The sequence below is a fragment of the Heloderma suspectum genome, chromosome 3 (genome assembly GCF_057233095.1).
Source record: "Heloderma suspectum isolate Gila_16-S chromosome 3, 16-S_ref, whole genome shotgun sequence".
Classification (NCBI taxonomy): Eukaryota; Metazoa; Chordata; class Lepidosauria; order Squamata; family Helodermatidae; genus Heloderma; species Heloderma suspectum.
Window position 1 is genome coordinate 145,527,761 of NC_139460.1, and position 6,000 is coordinate 145,533,760.

Below are 6,000 nucleotides of genomic sequence, written 5' to 3' on the forward strand. Positions count from 1 at the left end.
TCCCCCCGCATCGAAGATTCCAGGGGGAAGGACGGAGCGCCTCTCTCCTCACCGCGAACAGAATCCACGAAAAGGTAAGTGACTTTCATACATCCCTACCAAGAAGAGACACCCACCCCTTCCTTAGCCCTCCTTTTTTTGCCCAGGCCTAGCAACCCAGGGCAGATTTGAACACCCAATCCCCACCCAGGCCCAGGACACCCCACTCCAACCTCCGAAGAGGCTGTATCTTCCCACCAGGCCGGGCTGTTATTATTTTCTCAATTAGTCAGAGCAAACCCTGGCCTTGAGCTAGCAGGTTGAGAAACAGCTAAAAACAATTAACCTCCAGGTGGCTGCTTAGTACCTGACTACCCCAGCGGCCTTCATGGCTTCTACTCTATTAACCCATTCTTGACACACACATGCGTACCTAGGGGTGAACGAAAGTCACTTACCTTTTCTCGCAGCTTTTTCGCGGTGGGGGGGAGCGCTTCGCTGCTCCCCCTGCGAAGTTCAGGCTGGGGGGGGGAGGCTTCCCGCCTCACCCGGCCGAAATTCAGGCCGGGGGGGGAGGCTTCCCACCTCGCCCGGCCGCGAACACGAAAGTAAAAAAAAAAGTCCCCTGATAGGCTACGTGACGATTCACGTAGCCTATCACGGCTAGATCTGGAAAGTCAGCCGTGATAGGCTACGTGAATCGTCACGTAGCCTATCACGGGTGACTTTAAAAAAAAAAAAAATCGCGTACGCGAATGGCGGCCCCCATAGGGAGCCGCCATTCGCGTTCCTTATTTAGTTGCTGTAGTCTACGTCAATGTTTACGTAGACTACGGCGAAAATAAGGGCAACGCAAATAGCGTTGCCCTTATTTTCGCCGTAGTCTATGTAAACATTGACGTAGACTACAGCAACCAAATAAGGAAGGGGAATGGCGGCTCCCTATGCGGGCCGCCATTATCCGTACACACTTTTTTTTTTTTTTTTAAGTCACCCGTGATAGGCTACGTGACGATTCACGTAGCCTATCACGGCTGACTTTGCAAATCTTGCCGTGATAGTCTACGTGAATCATCACATAGCCTATCAGGGGACTTTTTTTTTTTTTCTTTCATTGCAATGGCGGGGGCGGCAGCCGGTCGAAAGACCGGCTGCCGATCCCGCCCCGCTCGAACACCGGACGAACCGCCAGCCGGACCCGCCGCCGGGAGGGACATTCAGGGAAGGTAAGTCCCGTCCCGGGGGGGGGCGGGGGGCGGGGGGGCCGGAGGATTTCTCCCCGAAACTTGTTCGGGGGGCCGAACACGTTGGCGCTCAGCCCCCCAAAGTTTCGGGGAGAAATTCTCCGCCATCCCTATGCGTACCATCCAGACTATTAGTAGTCACTGATAGCATTAACCTCTATTAATTTGTCTAATCCTCTTTTAAAGTCATCCAAGTTGGTGGCCATCATTACATCTTATGCTAGCAAGTTCTCCAATTTAACTGTGCAATGTGTGAATAAGTACTTCTTCTGGTCTGTCCTCAGTCTCCCATCATTCAACTTTATTGGATGACTCTGGATTCTAGTATTATGACAGAGGGAGAAAAAAAACTATCCACTTTTTCCACTTGTAATTATACTCCTCTACCATGCCCCCAGGCACCTTTTTTAGCTAAGCTAAAAAGCCCAAATGTTGTAACCTTTCCTCATGGGAAGTTACTCCATCCCCTTTGATAATTTTGATCACCCATTTCTGCACCTTCACCAGCATTACAACATCCTTTTTTTGAAGTGTGGTGATAAGAACTGTACACAGTATTCCAAGTATTATCACACCACTGATTCGTATAACAACATCATGATAACAAGGGAGAGGGCCTTCTTGGTGGTGACTCCCCATTTATGGAATAATCTCCCTAATGAGGCCTGCCTGGCATCAACATTGTCATCTTTTTGGTGCCAGGTTAAAAAAAACTGCCCTCTTCTCTCAGGCATTTGGCAGTGTATAATTAGTCTCTTGATTGTCTTTGGCTGATTGTTTTAAATTGTTTTAGATATATGTTTTTGTTGTGTGTGATATTTCTTCTATGAAGGAATGTACGAAAGTCACTTACCTTTTCGCAGATGTGATTTGCGGTGGGGGGGTGGAGGCGCTCTGTCCCTCCTCCCGGAATCCTCCCTGGCTGGCTCCACTCAGCTGGAGTTCCAGCCACGGATGGGCTGTTGTGGACGCAAATGGCGGCCGCCGTAGTGGCCGCCATTTGCATCCAGCGAAGCTGCCATGATAGGCTACATAAGTATTTACATAGCCTATCACGGAAAAGAGCAGGGATGCAAACGGCAGCCGCTACGCTGTTGTAGCGGAATGTAGTGGCTGCCATTTGCGTAGCTGCCTTTACTGTGATAGGCTACGTAAATACTTACATAGCCTATCACGGCAGCCTTGCTGGATCCAAATGGCGGCCGCGGCAGCCAGTCAAAAGACCAGCCTCCGCCGCCGGAGCCCCAGGTAAGTTTCGTTCTGGGGCTATTCCACGAGGTGGTGGGGGGTGGGAGGCCGTTCTGCCACAGGTTTCGGGGGGCTGAATGCCAGTGCATTTGGCCTCACTGAAATCCGTGGTGGAATTCTCCGCCATCCCTACTTCTATGGCATTACATGAATGGTGTTATATTTTATATAATGCATTTTAATGGTTTTTAATTTTTGTGAACTGCCCGGAGAGCTTTGGCTATGGGCAGTATAATAAATGAAATGAAATAATGGCAGTTCTATTTTTGATTCCTTTCCTAATGATCCCCAACAAGGGATTTGCATTCATCACACACTTCACCGCAGCTGCACACTAGGCTGACATTTTGAGTGAGCTATCCTCCACAACACCAGGATCCCTTTCCTGGTCAGTCATTACGAGCTCAGAACCCATCACTGTATTTGAGAAGTGAGGATGTTATCCCCCAATGTACATCCCTTTACTCTGGTGTACACCGAACCACATTTGCCATTTTAATGCAGATTTCCCCAGTTTGGAGATATCCCTTTGCTTTATGTTTTTGTTTTAACCACTCTAATGCAGCTCTCTGCTGAAAGAAAGTCGATCTGGTAGGACTGCACTCTAAATAATATGTTGTCATCAGCAAACTTGGACTGCTCACCCCTAACTCCAGATTACTGATGAACAAATTAAAAATGTTAGATCCTAATACAGATTCTTGGGGGACCCAAATGTTTTATATCCTTCCATTGTTCATGATAACTGATAATTTGTTTTTGCATATGCCATATTCCCCAACAAAATAAACCACAAAATCTAAATGTTCTTTCAAGGTTATCACCATATCTGAGTGTTGGCAGTTATCATTTCCATTAACACCTGAGTGGAATGCCAGTCTCTGGGCAATATGGCTTCCTCCTACTTAATTAGTCATTTCTTTAAATGGGGGAAAGTTAATTATCCATATGTGTTTTAATCATTATTTGCATTTAGAAAAGCAAACATTTCTGCACAGCTATTCTAATTACTTATGATTGTTCTTGAACAACAACAGAAAATAGCTTATTTGAAAATGGCATTTTATTAAAGTTGACTGGATTAAGTCTACTTCAGTTTCAAAATACTGGAAAAATATTTGTTCATTTTAATCACTCTGTAGGACAGCTGTTAATATAATTAACATATTACTCATTAGCAGCCTATTGAAATATTTTAAACATCTGTAGCTCACTCCAAAAATAAAACTGTACCTGAATACTGGCCTACCCCGTTATATTCATCATCACCATCATCTTTTAAAATTAAAAATTATAAATAAGAATTTAAACAAAAACATATGCATGGCAGTTGTGACGTAACCCTCCCTCAGGTCTGTCTGCCTCTGCTTTGGGACCGCTGTCCTCACTGTCCCATGAGTGTCAGCCGGGCCCCTAAATTCGCCAGGTAAAAGAGACACCCAATATGCCTAATTGGTTCCTTTTACCCAACCAGGAGACATTCCCAGGAAATATGAACACTATTGGCAGTGTAGAAAGATGAACAAGATGTGGGATTTCATAATTTAAAGACAAACAAATTAAAGTTTATTTAATACAAGAGATGTTATATCTTGTAATTAATCTTGTAATTTGTGTCCACAGCAGCCTGGCTGTGGATCGCCCTGGCCCGGCCAGTGGCTCTGCAGACACACCGCAGAGCAGAGCCGGCCAGGGAGGATTCCGGGGGGGGGGAGGACCGGATCACCTCCCCCCCCCGTGGACCCCAGCGGAGCAAGGTAAGTGGGGTTTTGTACACCCCTATGGGTAAGTCACCCCTACAACATTTAGAACACATGCCCTACACAGGACACCATTTGTGGCCGCACACTGCAGCAGCGGCCAGCAGCAGCCGGATCCAGACTGCTGGAGGCAGGTAGGATCCAGTCTGCGGGGACTTTGCGGGGTGGCAGAGGGGATTGCTCCATTCTGCCACAGACTCTGGGAGGCTGGATTCTAAAGAATCTGGCCTCACTGGAATCCATGGCGGAATTCTTCGCCATCCATACTTACCCATTATTTGTTTGAGTGTATTCACGGAGAAGTTCAAAAGAGATGACATTTGTCCAGATTGGACTTTGGGGCTGCTTTTACGTTAAAGAAAAAATCTGCAGGCCTACCCAGACAGTGACCATGTGATTGCTGAGAGGGGAAGTTTTTTAATTTTCAAAGTTCCATAGAACTCAATGAAACACCGCAATCTAGTGGCTGTTTTAATAGCGCAACTATCCACTGTATTTTAATACTTCTTTATTTCAGGACCTTTTTACATGGGAAAGATCTTTTTACATAGGAAAGATTTTACTGAGAAATACCTCTGGATGTGCCCTGGAGGTTCACACGATGTCATGAAAAGCAAACTTCCGTGAGTGAGCAATCTCAATGGTGGGATAAAACCTCTATGTGAAGAAGCCCTGGTTCTAGAACATATAAAAGCAGATCGGCCAGGGAAGAGAAAGGATCGCTCCCCCCAGTGGAGGCCAATAATGTACTTGTCACCAAAAGATTAGCAATGTCAGCCACTGCCACATTCCATCACCTTTTGAAGGCAAATGTAGTCAGTTCCGCAAATCTTACAATATACTGATGCTTGTTTCCTAATCTTTTATCCGTACACTTGCCTTAAAATAGAAAAGAAGAGCTCACCATAAAGAAACTTTTACAATAACCATTGGCTGATTCAATCAACTTTTACTTATTCACTAGGAAGAACAGGTTACAACTTTGCGCTAATGCTACACAGCCTCACAATTTGTTTTTCATTGATCCCATGGACTCTAACCTGTTGTCCTCTAAAAAGGGCAACATTTACTGTACAATTGGAAGCCGAGAACAAAGCCTCAGGGAAAGAGCCTGTGCCTATTTCAGCATAATGGGACAATGATGATCATGCTTTGTTAAATGCGTCCTTCAGTTCCAGGCAAACAGAATAGTTTTTGGTTCTAGCAAATCACATATCTTTTGATCTAATGAAAAGAAATACTGTGGCTAAACATTGTGGAAACTCCTCTGTCTGTTGCTCCCCAGGTGACAGCCAGAGCAAATTGCTTAAATCAGTGGTTAAGACAGAGCTAATAATTTTTATCCCATGCTGCTTTCCCTTGGCATAATTGCAATTGAGGTGCCAAGGTCAAAAAAGGAAAGCTAGACAGAATTTTAATAATGCCTTATGAGAATTTTACATGTATATTTTTTGTACAAATATAATTGCAGACTCTTATTATGCAAAATAATTAACTTCTGAGTTTAGCATACATATTTTTTATTGATATTGTATTGTATAATCTTGAGAGAGCTTGGTGTTGTCCAGCCAAACTATTTGCCAATGATAACAGACAGCTTGGAGAGTTATTTATTTTTCACTAGAGTTATTTATTTATTTTTATATATTTATTTATTTATTTTTCACTAGAGTTATTTATTTTTCACTAGAGTATTATGTTTCAGTTTATTTCTTTGGATGGTGGGTTTCAGTGTTATGACAAAACAGGGAGGAGATGTTTCATGACGT